This window comes from Bufo gargarizans, chromosome 2, assembly GCF_014858855.1.
Source record: "Bufo gargarizans isolate SCDJY-AF-19 chromosome 2, ASM1485885v1, whole genome shotgun sequence".
In the NCBI taxonomy this organism is placed as follows: Eukaryota; Metazoa; Chordata; class Amphibia; order Anura; family Bufonidae; genus Bufo; species Bufo gargarizans.
This window is the reverse complement of record NC_058081.1, coordinates 474,820,418-474,832,456: the sequence shown is the minus strand read 5'-3', so window position 1 is coordinate 474,832,456 and position 12,039 is coordinate 474,820,418.

Here is a 12,039-nt window from a genome sequence, read left to right as displayed (position 1 = left end):
TAAGCGTATGCCGTGCGTGGAATCTGCTGCGTGAAAGAGAGCCAAGCCCCGTTCCGGACAGCAGAGACACGGAGCAGTAACATGACTGATAATGCTCCGTGCCTCTGATCTTTTTACTACAAAATCACAGTGAGATAAAGTTGGTACTGTGATTTTGTAGTAAAAAGATCAGAAAGGAACGAAGCATTATCAATCATGTTGATGCTCCGTGTCTCTGCTGTCCGGAACGGGGCTTGGCCATCTTTCACGCATTCCATGCATGGCATCTGCTCGTGTTAAAGAGCCCTTAGGCATTCGGTTGCCTTAGGTGCTGCTATTGCCATTGACTGCAACATCCAAGAGATTAAACGGCTGGTTGACCGTTATTGCTGGGCTGACATGGTGATCACGTAGGCCTAGCTCCTGTGACTGCAGCAACACGATGTTGTACATACAGTATATGTGAGATCGCGACAACTGACCCAATTGCAAAATGTAGATGTACTTGAAAATGTGAGAAGTGCTAATGGGGTTGCTTGGCAATGTAACACTGATGACCCATCTTTAGTATAGGTTATCAATACCAGATCATTAGTAGAACGACTCCCAGCACCCACACAGTTATCAGTGCGCGAAAACAGGCCCTTCAGCACCACGCCTCTGTACACTGGGTGGCAATGCCTGGTTACTGCAGAGCTGCCCACATTCATGTGAATAGGACCAGCACTGCACTAACCAGGTTCCAATAAAAACTGCTGATCAGGTGGGGTGCCGGGAGTCAGACCCATGCCAATCTGATATTGACGATTCAACGTCCTTAAAATATTTCGACATTTTCATTTCCTGCAGTCTGGGAAAAAAGCGGGGGAAGGGAAATGACAACTGCCCTGCACACAATTTTGCACACAGAAGTGGTTGTCGATTTTCAAGTCCATTAAGCTATTCTTCTATCATAGTTGAATTTTTTTATCATTATTAAATTGTCATTTATGGAAGATAAATTTAATAAATCCATGCCTCGGGCCAACACATGAACAGATATGCTGTCACACAACTTCTCCCGCCATCACAAAAATGGATTCTTCCACTGTGAGAAGGAATGTGCCAAGTATGCTTCACAAATGGCACACTAGGCAACTTGAGGCAGTCCAAAATAATCCGACCGCTGTAGTCTAATGGGAGTGGGTTATTACTCTGGAAGATTAAGAAAGCATATGGCAATGGTTAATTCATATTCCCATAAGACTGCTGTAAAAATACATTTCAGAACGCTTTTAGAAAAAGGAAAAAAGTAAGGTAGTTTTGTTTTTCACCCGATTCACAAGCCCAAAACCCCCACACTTTGGAGGCACTAGGTTGGTCTCTCCGATGAAGGCATTAGTGGTGAGCCACTGCCCAACACGCATCACTCCATCATTCCTAATTAGTAAAGCAGAAGGAAAAGTACATAAAAATAAGCCAATGCTACTGTGCAGTAAGGGGTAATTGCTCTGCATCCTCTGCCAGACGTACCGCCATCTCCTAGTTAACTACCGTACACTTCACTGCTGAGGTATCACAGGCAGACTTTAATAGCTACAAAAAAGTGATGCAATGTGGAATATTTGAAGAAAATGTGTAGGTGCCAAATTAAAAACATGCACGTCTCTCTACATTCATTTCTATGGAGTTGTGAAAACAGAGAGCTCCCTCGGCTATTTTGGGAAATTGGAAATGGTGAATGGAGAGAAATGCGCATGCGCAACCACCTCACCATTCACAATTTCACCGCAGCAACAAGATGGACGTCGGGAAACCCTGTGTCTTTAAGATGGGTGAGAGCAAATCCCAAAAGGTAGTAACCGTACCTATTGTACATATACAGCATATCCTGTAGATATGCCATAAATGTCCAGATAGGACGAGTCCTTTAAAGGGAACCTGTCACCTCCCAAAACCATCCCAAGCTGCCAGCAGTACCTGCATGTAGCCAGCAGTGTGTTTCTGATGATGCCTTTCTTCCTGAAGGCAGATGCAGCAAAAGTACTGAAAACGTTGTTTTATTCCCTGCCCGGCGCGCTTCTCCACACATGATTGAAGTCAAGAGGGCAGCGGCCTGCTTACTTCAAGTCACGGTAACCACGCCACCTTCCCTGTGACTGACAGCGCTTATGCACGAGAGTTCGGCTGCCTTTGTCGAACAGCCGGCTGCCAGTCACAGCGAAGGGGCAGGGAAGGCGGACATGGCTTCCGTGACTTGAAGCAAAGAGGCCGCTGCCTCCTTGACATCAAGCATGTGTGGAGAAGCGCGCCGGGCAGGGGATAAAAACGTTTTCAGTACTTTTGCTGCATCTGCCTTCAGCAAGAAAGGCAACATTAGAAACACACTGTGGGCTACACGCAGGTACTGCTGGCGGCTTAGGATGGTTTTGGGAGGTGACAGGTTCCCTTTAAGTATAGATTTTGCAGCAAATTCACTTTATTTCATATACTACATAACAAACATAAATGAGGTTGTCCTCTTTCTGTATGAAGGGTTCCTCCCAAAAAAGGCTGATTACATGGAATGACACTGCTGCCTGGAAACCCCAGTGATCAGCTGTAATCTGCAAGGGAACCTGGTAGTGTGTTACAGAGGACCAGTCAGCAGAATCAATACTACTGACCAAGTGCCGTACATGGAAAGTGCTTTGTGCTGGGCTTTTGTCACGACTGTGACTGATCCAGACAGGTCTGGGAGGAGAAGGTCGCAGCGACTTGCTACTCGCGATAGCTTGTGAGTTTGCTCCGTGGTTCAGGGTATGTCATCCGGGTTTTGCCTTGTGAACCTTTTTGTCCTGACTGGGAGTTTGTAGGCATCCTTCTCAGGTGAGTCCTGTCTGCCACTCCCAGCTACTATATTAGTTTCGGTTTAACTTGCAGTCATTGCCAGATATAGTCCTTACTTCCAGTGCTATTCTGACCTTTGAAGGAGATTGTTTGACGGTATTGCTGTGGAGCCCTTGTCTGGCGTGGACTGTCGTTATTGGGATCACCTGCTCTGCTCGTGACTGGATAAGTCTATCTCTGCTGTAGATTGTTTGTTTGTTGCTGTCTTCCCCTGTTGTTCTCCTAGACATGAGTGATGGTGACTAGTGCTCCCATCTGCCTTTCCCCAGTCTAGTCTTCTTAGGGTGACTGAGGGTTTAGGCATCCTGCTCGCCGCACGGGTTCACACCCCGTCTAGGGTATCAGGGCAGACAGGTGCCAGCTTAGGGTTAGTCAGGGGTGGCCGTTCTATTTCCCATCCGTAGATTAGGGTCCCCCTTCCCCTCCGTCTGGTGCGACACGACTGCTGCTGGGATATCGGTCGTGACAGCTTTAATACGGAGCGCCATACAAGTAATCGGCTGTCAGTGACAGTCGAGGCCCCCAGGGAGAAAACAAATTACTGCTTCTGCCTTCCCCGTTTCTCAGTGTATAGCGCTTAAATGTAATGTAACAAATGAAATTCAGACATCATATAGTACATTATAATCTCTAAGGTCTCATGCACACAAAGGTATTTTCTTTCCGTGTCCGGTCCGTTTTTTGCAGGCCATATACGGAACCATTTATTTCAAAGGGTCCGCAAAAAAAAAAAAAAAAACGGAAGTTACTCTGTATGCATTCTGCTTCCGCATGTCCGTATTTCCGTTCCGCAAAAGACATAAATTACTCTTACCAGTAATTGGATTTTCCTTTAGCCTCCACAACGGCACTACCTGGAGGTTGGCCCGCCTTCTCAGGGACAGGAAACAATAGCGAGATCAGCCAATAAAGGGCCCCTCCCTCTTACCTCTCCAGCTATTAACCTAGGACTCAGAATAGGCATGAAACAAGGAATAATTTGGTAGAAACATAAACAGAGGTAATATCACTTAAAATAAGGTTCTTCAAACTCAATAGTGTGCCGCAAAAAAAGAAACGACTCATAATATCCCCACCCCCCTTTTTTTTTTAGGGTGGGAATCCTGTGCCGCTGTGGAAGCTAAAGGAAAATCCAATAACCGGTAACAGTAATTTATGTCTTTCCCTCACGCCTCCACAATGGCACTACCTGGAGGAATAACATAGGCAACATGACTAGGGTGGGACCACCGCAGATAGTACTCTGCTGCCAAAAGATAAGTCTCTATTGGTAGAAACGTCCAGCTTGTAAGGTTTAAAAAAAAAAAAAGTACAAGGGTTGGACCATGTGGCTGCTCGACAGATATCTTTCAATGAGGCTGAGGCGCCCTCAGCCCAGGATGCTGACAATGCTCTGGTGGAATGAGCTTTCAATGAAGGAGGGGGAGCAATCCCCTCAGTCTCATAGGCTAAAGTAATGCAGGCCTTTATCCATCTGGAGATGGAAGTCTTGCTGGCTGCTTTGCCTCGGTGAAGACCCAGATATTGTATTAGTAACTGGATTGACTCTCAGATTCTTGGTTGCTTCCAAATACTGTAGAACGCACCTTCTAACATCTAGGTTATGGAACAATTTTTCCTTATCTAATGTCGCCTGGGAACAAAAGGAGGGAAGAGTGATTTCCTGCTGACAGTGGAACCTGGACACCACCTTGGGAAGGAACTCCGGAGCATGTTTTAATAAAATTCTATCCTCTAAAACCGTAAGATAGGGATGCAAAATAGAGACAGCCTGGATTTCTCCTATTCTTCTTGCAGTAGTGATAGCTAATAAGAATACTGTTTTGAGTGTTAATGTTCTCAAGGAGATCTCTTCCATGGGTTCAAAAGGCAGATGCATTAGCCTGGATAGGACAAGAGTTAAGTCCCAAGGAGGGACAGAAGATCTAAGTCTAGGGCGAATTCTACTTGCCCCCTCAAGGAATCTCTTGACAAACATTCAAATCTAAGGCTAGGTCTGCGCGACAGATTGGTGCAACAAAATGTCACACGACAAATGTTGCGCCCTTTTGTTGCTCCAATGTCGCGCGTCAATTTTTATAATGGCAGTCTATGGTGTCGCACTGCAACATGCGACATGCTGCGACTGCGACGCAACAGTTTGCAGAAAAATCCATCTCAAATGGATTGCATGTTGCATGTTGCAGTGCGACACCATAGACTGCCATTATGAAAAATTGTCGCGTGACATTGGTGCAACAAAATGTCGCGCGACAAATGTCGTCGTGTAGACCTAGCCTTAAAGCTTGCTATTCAGAAAAGCGCTGTGTCATCTTCCCCTCCATGTGGGCTCCCCAGCCCTGCTGACTGGCATCTGTTGTGATGACTAACTGGTCCGTCTCTGTCTTCTTCACTGAAGTTCTGGGTTTTTTATTATTTTCCCTTATAACATGGTTATAAAGGAAAATAATAGCATTCTTAATACATAATGCTTACTAAAATGTGGATTGAGGGGTTAAAATAAATAAATAAAATTAACTCACCTGATCCAATTGATCGCGCAGCCGGCATAGTCTTCTTGCTTCTTCTTTCAGGACCTGCCAAAGGACCTTTGATGACGTAAATCGCGCTCACCACATGGTGAGCACGGTGACATCAGCGCAGGCCCTGCTGAATGAAGATAGAAGGATCTTCTTTTTTCATTCAGCAGGACCTGCGCTGACGTTACCAAGCTTACCACGTGGTGAGCGCGATTACATCAAAGGTCCTTTTGCAGGTCCTGAAAGAAGAAGCAAGAAGACGATGCCGGGTGTGCGATCAATTGGATAAGGTGAGTTAAAGGGGTTGTCCAAGTTATATTTATTGATGACCTATCCCCAGGATAGGTCATCAATATCAGATCAGAGGGGGTCCGACACCCGGCACCCCCGCCGATCAGCTGTTTGAAGAGGAGACTCGCACGGTGTCAGCGCTGCCTCCTCTTCACCGTTTACCTTCTAGCCGTTGCATCTGCAGTGGTGAGCAGGTGTAATTACACCCAAGCCTTCCCATTCATTTCAATAGGAAGGCTTGGGTGTAATTACACCTGCTCACCACTGCAGATGCAACAGCTAGAAGGTAAACAGTGAAGAGGAGGCAGCGCTGACAACGTGCGAGTCTCCTCTTCAAACAGCTGATCGGAGGGGGTGCCGGGTGTCGGACCCCCTCCGATCTGATATTGATGACCTATCCTGGGGATAGGTCATCAATAAATATAACTTGGACAACCCCTTTAATTATTTATTTATCCCCTCAATCCACATTTTAGTAAGCATTCTGTATTAAGAATGCTATTATTTTCCTTTATAACCATGTTTGAAGGGTAAATAATACAGTGAATTTACTTTAATGGGGTCCGGGGTTGCTCATCCCTATCATCTCCTACCAACCATGCGTGAAAAATCGCACCGCATCCACACTTGCTTGCGATTTTCACGCATCCCTATTCATTTCTATGGGGCCTACGTTGCGTGAAAAACGCAGAATATAGAACATGCTGTATTTTCACACAACGCACAAGTGATACGTTAAAAATCACTGCTCATCTGCACAGCCCCATTGAAGTAAATGGGTCAAGATTTACCCGGAGAATGGGTCAGCGTCACCCAGAGATCTTTTAATGACATCTTAGGGGACATATTATGGAGCACATTTATTAAGACCGCAGTTTCAGACACCAGTCTTAAAAAGCCCTGCACTGGCAGTGGATCCACCGCAGTTATGTAGAGGCACATGGCCGCTTCCTAGCTGTCTTACATTTAGACAATTTTCTACACCTAAAAGTGGCCCGTCCCCTTCCACTTTTTTCGAACTGGCGTGAGGGGGTAGAAGTCGCAGATTGTGGCACAAAGGACATTTGTGCCGCAAACTGCGCCAGAAATATGCCTAATATGGGTGTATTTCTGTTTTCAACCAAAACCAAAGATGTAGTTAAAAAATGAAGATTTTCCCTAAATAAAGGGAAAATAAATAAATAAATACAAAAATAAAAATTATACGAAACATAAAAAATAAAATAAAACCCTAGATGTCACGTAAAAAAGGTTGCAATAATTATTTTGTCAGTTCAACAAATACCAAATTTAGGACCATTAAACCACCACAGGCGCTAAATCATAAAAAAAGTGTCTGGTCATTAAATGGGCTGTGAAGAGGTACAATATCGATGACCTATCCTTAGGATTACATACCAATATCAGATCAGCGGGTCCAACTCCCAACAGCCCTATTGATAAGATGTTTGAATAGGTAGCAGCATTCGTGTGAGTGCTGCTTTCGCTTTGAAATTATGAGTGCGCCATCTTCTTCGCAGCTTTGACCCAGTGTAACTGCTCATCCCATGGGACGGAGCAGTTGTAATTAGGGATCGACCGATTATCGGATTTACCGATATTATCGGCCGATATTCAGGATTTTGAACGTTATCGGTATCGGCATTTATTTTGCCGATATTCCGATAACGTCCTGGGAACACAGATCGCGCTGCTGACAGCGCTCTCCGTGTTCCCTCAGCAGCAGCACAGGGGAGAAGGAGCAGTGTCTCCTCCCCCTGTGCTGCTGCTGCCGCTCCAGCCAATGGGAGGACAGGGGACAAGAGGAGGGGAGGGGCTGTGGCCACTGCGCCACCAATGAAGCTTAATATCACATTAATTCATCTACAGGAGGCGGGAGCTGCAGGATCACATTGCCGGCTCCCGGCCTCTATGAGCTGTAGCTGCGATCTGCGGTAGTTAACTCCTCAGGTGCCGCGGATCGCAGCTACTGCTCATAGAGGTCGGGAGCCGGCTATGTGATTCTGCAGCCAGCTCCCGCCTCCTGTATATGAATAAATTAGAGATTAAGCTTCATTGGTGGCGCAGTGCGCCCCCCCAAGCCCCCCAGTATCAGACATTGGTGGCGCAGTGCGCCCCCCTCCCCCCCAATATTAGGCATTGGTGGCGCAGTGCGCCTCCCCCCCCAAGCCCCCCCAGTATTAAGCATTGGTGGCGCAGTGCGCCCCCCCCCCAGTATTAAGCAGTGGTGCGCCCCCCCCCCCACCCCAGTCGCAGTGCGCCCCCCACAGGATTCCCTCTCCCCTGCTCCTCCGATCGGAGCCCCAGCAGTGTAATGCTGGGGCTCCGATCGGTTACCATGGCAGCCAGGACGCTATTGAAGCCCTGGCTGCCATGATAAGCTCCATGCTGCTGTGTGCACAAAGCACACAGCAGCAGGGACAGTGTGAGCTCCTATTCACCCTGATAGATCTCTATCAGGGTGAATAGGACAAGGGTTCTAGTCCCTAAGGGGGCTAAAAGTTAGTTTAAAAAAAAATAAAAGTAATAAAAATAAAAACACCAAAATATTAAATATAAATGAAAAAGAAAGATTTACAAAAAAAAAAAAAATAAACATTAATTTTCAGCAGATTTGTGGGAATTTTAATTTTTTTTTCAAAAATGAAAATTCCCAGAATATCGGTATAAATTATCGGCTATCGGCCTGAAAGTTCACAAATTATCGGTATCGGTATCGGCCCTAAAAAATCAATATCGGTCGATCCCTAGTTGTAATTATACTGCGTTGCCTCTACAAAGGAGACTATGTAGCAGGCAATTTTGAACAGGAAGCAGCGTTTGCTTAAGCGCTGCTACCTCTTCAAACAGTGGTGCTGGGAGTCGGACCCCCGCTGATCCGATATTGATGGAGATATCCTGAGGATAGGTCACCAACATTGTAGCACAGCACAACCCCTTTAAGGCCTTTTCAGGACTGGTTATGAAAATGTTAATCCAGGCACACTGCCTGGTAGGGTTGATCCTGCTGATTAAAATAATAGCTTTATTTGCAAGATTTGATTATGCCCATTAATGTTAGTTGGAGATGCTATGAAAATTCATTTTCAGCTGTACAGTATTCGTGAAACACTGATGTCACATGGAGAGCAAAAAACGGACACATAAATCCTTCACTGACCATTTTATCACGGGATTTCATCATGGACACGGACGTGTGAATGAGGCATTATTGAGAAGATTCCGAACAGTGCCACACAGTGGCCATACAAAATACTAAACTTCATAAGTTATAAAAGGTTTGAAGACTGAGCGTAACTTTTCCACGATTTCATCCCATATACCGGCCATTAGAATAGATGTCACACCATAGTGTAATGTGCACCATCAGCTCCACTTGACATGGCCTCCCAGTGGCAGTTTTAGGGTTAATGGTGCTTTAACGCTTTCTCTGTGCACACACCCTATGAGTTCTGGGGTTAAGAGACTAATTTCAGCGAGCGGTCCATCTCTGGTTTACCACATGGGAGAGGCCTTCTACCGACACACAGCTGTATCATATGTACCGCTGCGATAAAGCCAGCTAAACAAATATAAATATACTGGCAAGTGTGTAGGGCAGATGGCAGGAAGCACAGAGCAATCACAAAATACTTATTAAAAGGAAGACAGATAAGGTCACGACAAGCTAGGAAACCACAAGCCCTAAAGTGTAATAATGGCGTGCCAGAGGAACGCTATGGGCAGAGATACAGGGAATGTATACATGGAGGCGACACCGCTTCAAGTCCTGCCGTGCTGCATTTACAGGGAATGCGTTATCAGAAAATGGCCTAAAATCCTGCAGTTTTCACCCTGACCACTAGGCCTAACATTTGTCAAGACTTCCTGTTCTTTGAGAGCAGCCCCATGGGCCCTAGACACAATGGTCAGGAGGGGAACTCATTGACTTCTATGGCAGAGTTTTCTAGACATGCTCTGTGACCTGTGCAGGGGTCAGGAGGGAGTAGATAAGCTGTAATATCACCTGTAGTGAATTGTGCAAAGCTGATGTCAACGTAATTCTGATGCTAATGCAGTGGCTACTGAAAAGTTAGGTTCACATCTGTGGTGGAGGTTCCAGCAGGAGCTTTCATCTCAGATTCCAGCAAAAAAAAAAATATAATATAAGTATGCATTAATAAATAAATGAAATACACGCAGCGGTATTTAGTCGTGCAATATGCAGGCATTCTCAACGGACACCTGATGTCTGGTATATGCTGGATACTGCAGCTCGGGTATTCTGTTCTTAGGATATGGCTACACAGTCAGGTTTCTGCATGCAGTCTTGGAAGCCAAAACCAGAAGTGAAAAAGTCATACCTGTCCTTTTTACTTTCTCCTTTTATGATCCACTCCCGATTTTGGCTTGCAAAACTACATGCAGAAACCTGGCCGTGTGGCAACACAATGAGAGAAACTCGCTGCGTGTGGCAGTTCCCGTTCCGAACTCTGCTCCTCTGACAGGATCGCACAGCGTTAGGCCTCTTTCACAAGGGGTTGAAGTGAGGTGAACGCATTGCACCCGCACTGAATCCGGACCCATTGATTTCTATGGGGCTGTGCACACGAGCGGCGTTTTCACGCATCACTTTTGCGTTACGTGAAAAATCGCTGCATGTTCTATATTGTGCGTTTTTCACGCAACGCAGGCCCCATAAAAGTGAATGAGGTTGCGTGAAAATCGCAAGCATCGACAAGCAAGTGTGGATGCGGTGCGATTTTCACGCACAGTTGCTAGGAGACGATCGGGATGGGGACCCGATCTTTATTATTTTCCCTTATAACATGGTTATAAAGGAAAAATAATAGCATTCTGAAGACAGAATGCATAGTACAATAGGGCTGGAGGGGTTAAAAAATAATTTAACTCTCCTTAATCTACTTGTTCGAGCAGCCGGCATCTCTTCTGTCTTCTTCTTTGAGGAATAGGACCTTTGATGACGTCACTACGCTCATCACATGGTCCGTCACATGATCCATCACCATGGTAAAAGATCATGTGACAGACCACGTGATGAACGTAGTGACATCATCAAAGGTCCTATCCCTCAAAGAAGAAGACAGAAGAGATGCCGGCAGCACGAACAAGTGGATTAAGGAGAGTTAAATTATTTTTTAACCCCTCCAGCCCTATTGTACTTCTGTCTTCAGAATGCTATTATTTTTCCTTATAACCATGTTATAAGAGGAAATAATACAATCTACACTACAACTAACCCAAACCTGAACTTCTGTGAAGAAATTCGGGTCTGGGTACCACATTAAAGTTTTTTATCATGCGCGTGCAAAACACATTGCACCCGCGCGATAAAAACTGAACGCAATCACAGTCAAAACTGACTGCAATTGGGTACCTACTCGCGCGGGTTTGCCGCAATGCATCCGGACATGCTCGTGTGAAAGCCGGAGTTAGACTTACTGGTAATTCAGTTTCCACGAGATCACCACGACGGCTACGAGGAGATTGACCCCTGACCTCTGTAGGGGCAGGAACAGAGAGAGGGTTTAAATCCCCCCCCCTCCCACCACCAACACCAGTGTGTCCAAAATTACAGAGACAAAAATAAGTGGTGAGAACAAAGCATAACAAATCAAGAGGGTATTACTTCATAACCTCCCAAGAAGGCTTAATAAGGGGTAGGGAAAATACGTGCCGTCGTGGTGATCTCGTGGAAACTGAATTACCGGTAAGTCTAATTACGGCTTTCCACCTCATCACCACGACGGCTACGAGGAGATATAAAAAATTATAGCCTGGGGGACGACGACCGCCTGAACGACCTTACGTCCAAAAGACAGGTCTGAACTGGATAAGTCTAACCTATAGTGCTTAGTGAAGGTGTGAATGCTAGACCAGGTAGCAGCTCTACAGATATCATTAAGGGAAGCTCCTGCCCGCTTGGCTTGGGAGGAGGACATAGCTCGAGTAGAGTGGGCTCTCAGATTTGTGGGGCAAGGAAGGCCCTGAGACTCATAGGAAATGGAATCCCTGATCCACAGAGCTAAGGAGGACCTGGAGGCTTTTAGACCCCTATTCTTACCTGAGAAAAGGACAAATAGGTTATTGGATCTACGGAAATCTTTAGATACCTCGAGATATCGGAGGACTGAGCGTCTCACATCCAGAGAATGGAAGCTAGACTCCCCATCATTAGAGGGATTACTGCAAAAGGAAGGTAATTCTATCTCCTGGTTACGGTGGAAGTCTGATACTACCTTAGGCAAAAACCCCGGATCTAATTTAAGGACAATTCGATCATCGGTGATACGGAGATAGGGTTCCTGAATGGATAGAGCTTGAATCTCGCCTAACCTTCTTGCGGACGTGATGGCCACTAAAAAGGCTGTTTTTAGAAAAA